Source organism: Mirounga angustirostris, unplaced genomic scaffold (genome assembly GCF_029215605.1).
Source record: "Mirounga angustirostris isolate CCGP_5_RB_7025 unplaced genomic scaffold, mMirAng1.0.hap1 SCAF_12, whole genome shotgun sequence".
NCBI lineage: Eukaryota > Metazoa > Chordata > Mammalia > Carnivora > Phocidae > Mirounga > Mirounga angustirostris.
Window position 1 is genome coordinate 47,214,684 of NW_026991720.1, and position 12,933 is coordinate 47,227,616.

General features: G+C 44.0%; 1 protein-coding gene across 7 annotated transcripts in view; it reads right to left on the bottom strand.

Moving 5' to 3' along the window:
• CREB5 (cAMP responsive element binding protein 5) overlaps positions 1-12,933 on the bottom strand; it is a 406,577-nt gene that overhangs the window by 357,842 nt on the left and 35,802 nt on the right. The gene's annotated exons all lie outside the window — the stretch shown is intronic.

A 12,933-nucleotide genomic window follows, 5' to 3' on the forward strand; every position in this document is an offset into this window, starting at 1 on the left:
GTGAATATACTAAAAAAAATTCTGAATGGTACACTTTAAAAATTTTACACTAAATGTATGTGAATTATATCACAATAAAGTTATTATATATTTTTAAAGTCTACAAGTGGGTTCACTACATTTTACCCCAGTTTTTCAGCTTGAAAAATGGCAATGGATTTACTAGTTAAGCTTTCTAAGATCTGTGCCTTCTAAAACAAAATCAGGACACATTCAAACACGAGAGGTTTCTGCCTTTATATTTACTTAAATGAAAAGGTCTACATATTCAAGCACAGTGAGTTGTTTTACAAATCTGTTGGGAATATGTCACAACGACACAAAATTGGAGCTGTCACAGAAAATCCTAGACGTAGGGGCTCATATAGGTCAACCATCAGTCCACATGAAATATACATTTTCACCACTCAAAAAACACACTAATTTCTAGACTGTAGCCATGATGAGTTAATGGAAAACTGTGACTACCAAAAGGAGTTTATGCAGGAAAATAAATATCACTGTTTTCTACACTAAGCTCAGAGTATGCACATCTAACAGGCACCAAGTCTCGAGCAAATACCCACCCAAAACACACAGTAACCAGAACATCTTGTTTTGTTGACTGGTGTCTAATGTAATAGGTGCTCCATAAGCAATGGCTGAATGAATACGTGGCTTTTTCCCTCATCAAACGCTAAGTCTTCCTTCTTGGTTTTGTCTTTCCTTTGTACTTCTTTTCCTGTGATTACACCTCGGCTAACACCGGGTACTTTTATAGGACCTGCATCTCCCTGATACTCCTCCCTCCACTCCTTTCATGCTTTCTCCTTTCTCTGACACTCTCCTCCCTCTCCAGCTCTCTCTTTCTCTCCTCTCCCCAACCCCATCTGATTCATGGTCAAATCCTCTCAATTCCACTTCTCTTAAATCTATCCATTTTTCTCCACTCCCACTGCCACCATCTCAGACAAAACCATCATCGGCTTAACTGTTTTTTTTGGAACAGCTCACAGTATGAATAGCTGACCTTTATGAGGTGTCTACTGTGCCAAACAGCTCTCATTTCATCCCCAGGGTAACTCTACTGGGTAAGTGTTATCGCTAGTCTCCATTTTAAAATCAAGACTCACACAGTCTAAGTCGCCTGTCCACCCCCAAACTGATCACTGAGTCTGTCAGACTCCATGGCCTTCAATCCCGCCCATCTCACCATCCTGCCCCTGCCCTGCTGCACGCCCAACATGGCTGCCAGAGCCATGCTTCTAATACTCAAAGCTGAAAGCAGCACTCCTCTGCATACAACTCTTCATTGCGCTCTAGGGTAAAGTATGAGCCCTTTAATAAGGTTCTACCTGATGATGTTCTTCCTTAACCCTCCCATCTTGTTTATTACCAAATCCTATGAGTCCTTTGGAAATCAGCATAGCTGTCACCACCTCCATGGTAGACACTCCACCTGAAAGAAGGAGTTAAGAAATCCTCTCATGGGTTCCCTAACCTCTTACCCTTACCCCCGTGAAAACCCTTAGAAGGCAGAACATCGAATAGTCAGAGTTAAAACCACAGGCTCCCACTGCTGGTCTTCAATTCCAGTTCTGCCACTTACCAGTGAGGTGACTTTGTGCAATATTCTTAACCTCTTTGTGCCTCAGTTTCCTCATCTGTAAATTAGAGGTAATAACAGCACAAGCATGCACCTTACTGAGTTGTTATAAAGTTTACATGTGAAGCAATTAGACATGGTAAGCACACATGTTAATAAGGAAAACTTTTCCTTACTACCCTCTCTTACCTTTTTTTTTTGTTTCTGTCTCCATGACAGCCTGCAAACTTTCATTTTCTATGAATAAATTTCATATTAGTGTGATTTCCTTACATTTGTAAAATGTTTAACCCTTTTCAAAATTCTTCATCCTCAAAGCAATTCCTTGAAATAGGCAGAACAGATCATTTTACAGAGAGTTTAAATGTCTTTATAGGTCACAAGAATGTGGTGGGACCATTGTAATTAGCAGGTAGTGAGGGTTCGTCAGTGCAACAGCAGTAGAAGACACAGTATCAGTGACAGAGACTACAGCTATAGAAAAATCATTATCTTCAAAGTGCTATCTGAGCCACCTAATTTGCTTCTCTGAGCCTCATCTTCCTTACCTATGAAATGGGGATAATGACACATACTTTACAAGACTGCAATGAGGTTTAAACAAAATAACATACATAAAGTATCTGTTCAGTGCCAAGAAGCTAGTGAACACCCAGTAAATATTAGTTCATGACAACAGGACATGGTCACTGAGCTGGTCACAGGGGAGGCCAAACACAAACCCAAGTTGGACCATATACTTCCCACCATGACAGCCCGGCCTCCCACCTGAACATAGCCCAGCCCTGTTTTCAGCAGAACACATCAGTCATCTCATCCATAAATGTGTACCCTGCCTGCCCTCTTCTTTGCCTGGAAAGAGAAGGGGTGTATGGAGGGACAGGAGCATCGAAGAGGGGATTTAATACAACCCATGATGATAAGATTTCAGAACCTAAAATTGCCCATGGGCCTTGCCTTTATGGGTGACCTAATGAGAAACACCAGTGCTAAGTGACTCTGACCCAACAATGCATCTCACTTCTTGAGGCCCCTGGCAAGAGGAAACAAAGGCCCCTTTTCCTCATTCTTACTTTCAGTGCTTTCTCCCTCTTCTGAACAGATGGAAGTATCATCAAGATACAAGCTCAGATTCTGACTGATGAGACAGGAAACCTGGAAGCCTGGACAAGGGATGAGAAGGGTGAGATTTGCAGAGGCAGCTGAATGCCAGCTCCGAAGAGGGACCCCCCTCTCTAGAAATGTGACCACGGCAAGACACCCATGCTCATTTTTCCAGGACGCCAATAAAGCCCAGTTCCACTGGGGTGTTCACATGGGGCAGTCAGCAAGGGAGTGGAGGCTCAAATGAGCACAGCCCATCTTGGCAGGGAGGGTGACAGGGTGTGGGTGTCCTGTCATCAGATCTGCATGACATCGACCCAACCCATTACCTCAGCAAGAATCGCATCACTCAGGGAGCGTAAGGACCAGGCCCACCAGGGTCATCAAATCCCACAGCAAGGCATTAAAAGCCTCTTGCCTCTCTCCTTCGTGGTTCCTGTAGGCCTTTCTATGGGAATTGCTATTCCCACGGCCACTAGGTCTCAGGCACCACCTAAGTATTTAACGTATGTTAACTCACTGAATTCCCACAACATCCCTTCCAGGAATGCAACAGCATCCATATTTTACTGGTGACTGAGTTGAGCTCAGAGAGGTGAAGTCATTGTCCATGATCACACAGTTAGTCCTTGCAAAGTTGATATTCAAACCCAGGTCACCCTGAGACCACAGCCCATGTGTTTTTTTCCACCAAGCTACCCAGCCTCCAGAATAAATTCAGGACCCCTCTCTCTCTTTTTTTTTTAAAGATTTTATTTATTTATTTGACAGAGAGAGAGCGCGCACAAGCAGGGTAAGTGGCAGGCAGAGGCAGAGGGAGAAGCAGGCTCCCCGCAGAGCAGGGGGAGCCTGATATGGGACTCGATCCCAGGACCCCGGGATCATGACCTGAGCAGAAGGCAGTCACTTAACCAACTGAGCCACCCAGGCGCCCCAGGACCCCTCTCTTAATACTACCCTTTCCTGTCTGCCTAGTTTGGAATTATACAATCAAAACAGGAGTGAAAGGCTTTTTTTTTTTATAAGGTTCCTGTACATTTGAATCCAGCTTTACATTACTTTTCATTGCTTTTTTTTTTTTTAATTTTCAAAACCACCCATGCCATCCACATTGCAATGCTCACTTAGTGAATACTATATGATCAGGCATCTTGCTAGATGCTAGAGGATACAAAATAAATAAGACACAGTCTCAGGCCTTCCCCCAGGACCCAAAGCTAAGCCTGATCTGATGCAAGGGTTCTTTAAGGAGCTATCCCCTGCACTAAGCATGGCTCATTCATCTCACTGCTAATGTGTCCTAATCTTCCACCCCAGTTTAAATACCTGGGCTTCTACGTGTCCAGAAAGCAAGACTTCCAACTCTAGACTTCTCTAGGTCTTGTCTCCCTGTTCTAGTGATTAGTCTCCCTGATTAGTAACACCACTTCCTCTTAAGGCGAGGGTCCTGCTGTGCTCTCCCATGCCTCCTTTCCAGGCCTGGAGTCCTGTCCAATGGCACAAAATCTGATGCAATAGCCACCATCCATTCCGTAGTCTTAGTTTGCCTGTTTGTTGGGAAACCCTGCCCCCCGCAGGTTGGGTCCCCATTGCAAATCTCCCATGAGGACAGCAATCATGCTTTCCACAGGTGCCAGGCTTCCCATTCACTCCATCGGGCTGGCCAGAGATTCTGTTCTGAGGCAGGGGGCAACCCCAGTTCTAAGCCCACAGGCCACCAATCCCACCTTTGTAGGTGACTAGGTTGTACCCCACTGAGTCCCAGGGCAAGAAGAAATGGTCCCTTTGTTTCTCTGGCTGAAAGCCAGTCTTCTACAAACAAGTTTTTCTGCATGTATCTAACAGACCCAGACATATCCACATAAAATCCAGTCCCTAGCATGATCTATTACAGGAATTTTTTTCATTCATTTTGTTTACTTTTTGTGTAGCACCTTCTCAAATTTAAAAACAAATTCTGGGGGGTCACAAGACATGTAGAAACTACTTTCAGGTCAACTACTCCCCAATTCCACAAAGGTGTATGGACTGCCTGCCAAATGCAGGACACAGAGGAGGACCCTGTGCCTTGCACGCTGAGCAATCTGCTAGTCAGCAGATATAGATTTACGTTCCTAAGATTAGTAGAACAGTCCAAAATCTAGCGCTCATAAAATTTAGAAAGCTTTACTCAGCAGCGACTGTTCTGACTGTAGCCAAACAAGAAGAGAGCGTGTTCCAGGCACAGTTCTGTAAAGAGAGGCTGAGAATAAAATAGGTGAGTTTTTGACCATGTGGAAGAGAGCAGATGCAACACCCATATTTTAAAAAGACCTGCTAACCTGCCTTTCTGCTAAAGGGACATGATCTTTAGAGTTTTCTCCCTTTCCCTAAGAACCCCACAAAGACTTTGCAACTATACCATCATCTAGGGCTCTCTGCTGGGGAGAATTATTGTGTTAGCAAAAAGGTCTTTAAAAGCAGCCTCGTGGCTCAGGGAGTAGTGCCCCCATTAGCAGGCAGTCCATCACAGTGAAGTTCCCTCAGCCAAGGACCATTGTCACATGGCTGTCAGTGACCAATCCATAACCATAAGTGAGAGCATTAAAATAGCACAGGAGAGATTTGTTTTCCGAGAGCGAAGGAAACAAACTAGGAGACAATTCTCCAAAGACTGAACATTCACAACCAGCAAATGCCTGCTGGAAATTTATATGCTGTGGGTGTAAAAGCAGTGAAATTCAATAATCTCAAAGCCACAGATTTGTAACTTGCACTTATGTAAATATTTATGGATTCTTTGGAAAAAAATCAATCCTCTCAGCCTTTCTCTTTAGTACATGCTTCAGAGGGAACTTTTTTTCCCCCAAGATGGGGATGTAAACTCTAGCTATTGCTGAAGAACATTAAGTCAGCAGACTGCCCAAGAACAACCTGAATTCCACTTATGATTTTACTCTGCAGATTATATCCCAGTCTCCTCCCCAACACCAGTGAGAGTGCAGAGGAAATGGGGTCCCCTCTGTGGCCTGGCCTCGCTGAGACTGGGAAGGTTCAGAGTTGGCCAAGTCAGTAACACCCCTTACAGAGGGATCAGCCACCCCTCCACTGTTACTGAGAAATCAAATGCACACAGTTCTCCACTGGTATCTGACACAAGCCCAGAGCCTCCTGGCCAGAGCTATTACAACAGCCTGTTAACCATCTTCCTGACTGCTGACCTCCCGAGGGCGGTCATCCTAGAACCCTGGCTTTACTGTGTTTTGCCCCCTCCTCAATGCCCACCTGAAGCATCAAAGCCCCAAAGCTAGTCTGAGCTTTTTAGCAGGACAGTTAAGGCACTCTGCTGTCCAGCCCCGACCTTTATCCCCTGAAGGCTCATAGCTGCATAAATCCTACATCTCGGCAATCCTGAATCTCTTGCCACACACTTTTAGCAATTAATTTACAAATAGCATTTTTCTCATGCTTGTAAACGACACCATTTCTCACTTCTACATTGATTACAATCCTGTTCTACCTTCAAGGCTTGGTTCAAATGTTACCATAAGAAAACCTCTACTCCCTGCACCCCACCATGTCCACTCGCAAATAATGAAATGCTCCATCTGCCCGCCTGATTCCCCCACCAGATAGGAGGCACTTTCATCCTTGTCTGCCTCTGTGGCTCCATGGAGTTTAGCCCACATAATAGGCACTTCCAAATACATCTGAGGATTGACATATGCCTCCTAGTAAGTGAACAATTTTAATGTCTCAACACACATAACTGATGACTTGAAGTTTACCTCCCACATGCTTCCTCTATCAAATGCTATGCTTAAAGCTGCTGTTCATTATCTGATTAAAAGAACTAAAGCTGGGGGGCACCTGGGTGGCTCAGTTCATTGGGCATCTGGCTCTTGGTTTTGGCTCAGGTCATGATCTTGGGGTCCTGGGATCAAGCCCCGCATCAGGCTCCACACTCAGCGGGGAGTCTGCTTGCAGATTCCCTCCTTCTTCCTCTGCCCCTCCCCCTGTTCATGCACACACTCTCTCACTCTCTCTAAAATAAATAATCTTTAAAAAAATAAAAGAACTAAAGGTGGTAGAAGTACTATCTAAATGCATGTTAGTGGGGTGGTCAGGTGCCCCACACAACTACAGGGGACCCCCATTTGAGGACCAGTGAGGTGGAGTGTTGAAGCTACTATAAGGGCATCTCTTCAGCACCCATGAAGAAAGGGGTGTGGAAGTGGGGACCAGTATGCTCGGTCCTCCATGGCCGACCCACCCTATGTCCAAACACATTTCACTATAATAGGCCAGATCCTCCCAAGTGATGAAGATACTGTTGAGGTGGCATTCCAGCTCTTTCAAACTATAAAACAGCATTGGCATATTGGCATCTCAGTCCTCTAGAAAGGAACTTTATGTGCTTAACAGCATACCTCAGGAATAATATTCACTCCAGTGGGATTGGGGGCCTGGAGACACCAACACTGACAAGTGAGTGTCATAGTAATAAGAGGAGGGTGGAGCCCCAGGTAGACTGGTCACGACGCACGACCAATCGTGACATAGACTGGCCCATCTGATTAGGCTCAGGTGGAGGTGTGGTAGCCACAGATGTCGTGAGGTGGCATCGGGGGGCAACGCAGCCAACACAGATGAGGAGGGAGAATGGCAGAGAGCAGTTGTGGGAGAAGCCTGAGAAATGCTAATAATGACAAAGCAGCGGGGACCCCAGCGCTGGCACCTTTCATCACAAGTGTCAGGAGCCTACCTTCAGGCTGATCTAATGCCCCAGAAGCAGCGGTGGGCCACTTCAGCTACAACCACAGGGGGAGAGCGTGTGGGACAGGAACACGTTAGGAGAGAGATGATCCGGAAGCTTCTACACAAACAGGAACTGGAGGAGAGTCTCAGCCACTAGCCTGACCCATATCCTCTCCCAGCAAGAAGGATTTCAAACCCCACTAACCCCAGCAAGGTGAAGAAGGCAGCATTTTCATTTACAGAGATTTTTCTTTTGTTTTACTCCGACTGCACTGAAGAAAACCTGCACCTCTAGCGGTTTCATGGGTGATGACATAGTAAATGGCAACAGACATTGCTAGAGTGGTGGCTCATAGCAGGATAGGCCCTAATCCGAGAGTGTTTTGAAAATTGCTGGGTGCTTCATTTTGTCTTTTACCATGATTGGAAGAAAACTGAGGGCATTTACTGGGTGGGGTTCAGGGATGCCAACTGTCCTATAATAGACAAGACACTCCTCGCCTGCACCCGCACACCCCTCAAATGCCATTCATGTAGGAAAAAAGACACTTAAAATTATATGAGAAACTAACTCAATTTTATATGTGTAAACGAAATGCATTTTTGCATGATTTTATTTTTTAATTTTTTTAAGATTTTATTTATTTGGGAGAGAGAGAGACAAATAGAGAGCAACCACAAGCAGGGGGAGCGGCAGGCAGAGGGAGACGCATGCTCCCCGTTGAGCAGGGAGCCCGGTGCCGGACTTGATTCCAGAACCCTGGGATCACGACCTGAGCCAAAGGCAGACGCTTAACCAACTGAGCCACCCAGGTGTCCCTTGCATGATTTTAATATATGCTGAAATTTTTAGAAATGCAACCTGGAAAGAGAAGATTGTATTTGTTTTCATCTGGAATTTTACCGTAAGTTGTTCACCACCGGGGAACATCAGAATTGTCAACACAAGGCAATACATTTGTCACATTCCCCTAATTCATGGGGAAATCCAACACCAAGGTGCAAGGACTTGACCCTTCATTAATTAAGTCTTCCAGAGTAGTAGCAACTACCATGTGCATACTGAAATGCTGTGCTGCTTTCTGCATTTGCTCCAGCCCTCCATGATCCACTGTCCGCCTTTCACTGTTCTGTTTTCTGCATCAGGAGGCTGAGCTCTATGGACTGCATCCCCCAGGCTCCCTTGCCCTCTGGCTTCAGCATTCAGCCAATGAGAGGCAGTGGCAGGAGATCAGAGGGTGAGAGGAGAGAGTATACATTCCCCACTCCCCTTCCTCCTAACCTGAAGGTCTGGATGTTGTTTCCTCCCATCTTCCAGCTCCAACTCACAGGATTTCTGCAGGCTTAGGGGTGACAACGGTTTCTAGCTGTCCCTAGTCTCTGGTCCCTCACTCTCTTTGGCTTGTTCCCATAACCCTGCCCTCACTTTCATTCAAGTCTTTTCAGTTAAACTCTTTACTGTGGCATCTCCTTCCCGTTAGGAGTCTGAATGCTATAAATACATATTATTTTATTAAAATTACATTTATTTCATGACTTTATTATATATTATATTTAGGGCATTTTTTAATCATGTGTCTAGGGTTTTTTAAATTTTTAATTTTTTTTTTTTTTAATTAAATGGAGGGGCAGAGGGAAAGGGAGAAAGGGAATCTTAAGCAGGCTCCACACCCAGCGTGAAGCCCAATGTGGGGCTGGATCTCACAACCCTGAGGTCATAACCTGAGCCAAAATCAAGAGTGGGATGCTTAACCAACTGAGCCACCCAGGCCTCCTTAAGGTAGGTTTTTTATTTATAAGATTCACTGTAAGATTGCAACAATTTATTTTAAATATTTTTCTAAAGAGAAAATGTAGCAATGACATGTAGCAATCACACTAACATATAACTTGGATGTAAATGTATGTATTTACATACGTGTATACCTCAAAATACACGTTCTGTTTGGGAAACCCTATGGAGGTTAGTCAAGAATGTCAACTCAGGGATCCTCCCAAAACCATCAGCTCTTTTTAAAGTAAGGCAACTGAATAGTATCTAAACTCAATCCTTATTTACATTCAAGTTCTCAGGATCCAGGACGGAAAGACCAAGTTAGCAACACTCTCTAGAGAGTGGTACCCGAATAGGGATGCTCCTGTAGGAATGTCATACTTCTGTGCACACACAACCTTGACCTCCCTTGGCCCCCCTCAGGGTACAGCCACAGTATATGCATGCACACACACACCATGCAACCTCTGGGTAAATTCAATCCCACTATTTTTAAGCTGCAGCCCCACAACCAGCTTCACCTAATACTCATTTTTCACACACACACACACACACACATATTTTGGCAAAAGAACAGAATGGCATCCCAGGAAAGTGGCTGGAATCCAGGTCAATTGTAAAAGACCAGAACAGCCTGGGTCCTACTTGTTTATGCCCAAACCATAGAAAGGCTTACAGAAAGCCTAGTATAGCTGGTATAACTTTAAGTCTGAGGAATGTTAGATGCCAGCCACAATACAGACTAGTTACTTTCTAATAAATATATATTTAATAAATGCACAAATTAAGGAGAAGTTCCCTCAGGAGAGAGATTCCTAGTCAAGGGCCCTCCCAACTGTATTTTCTTCCCTCTATTCCCTTTGTACACCACACACCCATGCCACAGACCCTTATAAAGTTCTCCAGATCACAGCTAGTACTAGCACTTGTGAAGCATAATAGGAGTATCAACTACTGTTTTTGTCCAAATCATCTTGATTGGAGGCACAAAGAAAAATCTTGGTTCTCCCTTACAGACCTGGCCTTCCCTATAGACCTACAAATGGTGGATACTCACCATACAGCAGGGGCTCCCCCAGTCCCAGGTTTATAATACCTTAGGGATCTGCATCTGCCTCATCATCCATGACTCCAAATACCCCACCATTCCAACAGAAAATTACTGTTTCAAAAGGACTGATTAATTGCAGAGAATAGATGTTCTAACCCATTTTCAACACTTTGCTAAGGCTTGAGACAAAGTGAGAGTGCCAGTTTTCATCTCCTGCTCCCCATGTTTCTCTCCCCTCACCCAAGGTCCACAGACAGACAGGGGGAAGGGCAAGGAAAGCTACGATGAGGTGGAGCATCTGGCTAAGCAGATTCCACTCCCGAGGCAATCCATTATCTGGGGGAAATTATGGTTTAACATCAACCATTTGAGTTGTTGCAAATACCCTTTTCTAATCGATGTTAGGCATTTCCTAATTGCGTATTTTCTTCAGCATGAGAAACTGTAAGCTTGGTAAATTATCTACTTTAATATCTCACGTAATATACAATTCGAGCATCAGAACAGCAGTTTAGAACAGCAAGCATCACACTTTTGAACTAGGATAATTTTTGAGATTTTCCAGGCTCTTCCTTAAGTAGCTGTTTCTGGTGACGTATTATATAAAGCCCTCAGATACCCACTAATTGATTTAAAACCCAGTTAGGCACATTACAAATACCCTTGGGCTTTTTATTATCTTGGTCTAACAGAAAGCATCAGAATCATTATTATCAATCGCAACAGGATCCATCAAACAAACAGCGTGTATTATACTGGCATCCTCCTTTGGGAAGAGAAGACCAAAAATAAATAAATAGACAAACAAAATTAAGCTCATCAGCAATATCAACTGATTCTCCAAAATAACAGCTTCTTTTATTATTGTGGGGCACATATGATTTCATTCCCATGGTCCAAAGGAAGACCAAAGATGCACTCTCATCACTGGCTGAGCTTACCTCATGCACTAGATCTTTCAATTCTGACAGTTCCAAAGTCTAAGAAAACTCAGCAGTATTTCGCTCTATTTTACTGTGAAGTGTTAGAAGGAGATAGGAGAAAGCAGTGGGGTGGGGGGGAACAGAGGAAAGGCTGACAGGGACTTTCTGAGGAGAAACTGACAGAGTTACTAGCCTTAGTCGAACAATTTTAAGCAACTGATGAAACATTTAAAAAAATGCAATCATGACCTTGATGTTAGGAATATTCCTGTGAGACAGGCCCTTGAGTAATGACATTAACTCCCCTCAGGAAGGAACCTTATAACATGACCAAGCAATAAACAAAAACTGCAGTCATTATATAAATATGTGTTATTCATTGGTTTTCAACTTTTAACATTAAACAAAAACACAGAAGACAGAGCAGTGGTTGCAAGACAGAACGAAAAGGTAAATCACGTGAACAATGTGAAAGTAAATATGGCACTGAAAAGGTGCAATGTGGAAAGGAGTAGGATAAGAAAGGGGTCCACACTCTAGAGCTTCAACTTAAGAAATTGACTGAGGGGCGCCTGAGTGGCTCAGTCAGTTAAGAGTCCAACTTCCGATTTTAGCTCAGGTCATGGTCTCAGGGTCATGGAATTGAGCCCCAGCTCAGGCTCCACGCTCAGTGCAGAGTCTGCTTCTCCCTCTCCCTCTGCTCCTCCTCCTCCCTACCCCCCCCCACCTGTTCATACTCTCTCTCTCTCTCTCTCAAATAAATAAATAAATAAAATCTTTAACAAAAACAAAATTGATTGAAAGTTGATGGGACAGGGCGCCTGGGTGGCTCAGTTGGTTGGGCAACTGCCTTCGGCTCAGGTCATGATCCTGGAGTCCCGGGATCGAGTCCCACATCAGGCTCCCTGCTCAGCAGGGAGTCTGCTTCTCCCTCTGACCCTCCACCCTCTCATGCTGTCTCTCTGTCATTCTCTCTCTCTCAATAAATAAATAAAAATCTTTAATAAAAAAAAAAAAGAAAGAAAGTTGATGGGACACAAAGTGAACATGCAAGTTACAGGGTTTGGTTTTTTTTTTCCAAGTTTTCATTTAAATTCCAGTTAGTTAACATACAGTGTGATATTAGTTCAGGTGTAGGAAGCAGTGACTCATCACTTACATACAACACCCAGTGCTCATCACAACGCAAGTTATAACTTAAAGGCAGGGGCAACCAACAGACGGAGTAAATGTAATAATGGAACATTGAGAGAAGACAGGGGATAGAGAAGAATCAGGGCAACTGAGCTAAAGCCCCATTTTCAAAGCAGAGACTCAACAGATGTTGCAAAAAGATGATAAAGAAAGAAACATGGATATAATCATATTATTTAGAGTCTGGCAGTCACTTCCAAAAAAAACAAAAAACAAAAACAAAACCAGTTAGAAAAGATTACCTCTGGTGAATGGCCAGAAATAATCATTTTTAACTTAAGTTCTTCTACTTTGCTTCCAAATACACATATTACAAGGAAGAGGAGAAGGAGGGAAGAAGAAGAAGCTCAGCCAAGATGGAGAGCAGGAAAATGCCATTTTAAAGAAAATAAGAGGGGTTGGGGAATGGTTAAGAACTGGTTAAGAAGCCAGAGTTTCATGTCTGCCTCCTCCAATGATAGGTGTATGATCAGAGGATAGCAGAAAGAAGCCCAAAGAAGGGATCACAAGGCCTGTGTCCCAGCCATGGCTCTGCTCCTAGCAGTGTGACCAGAAGCATGTTATT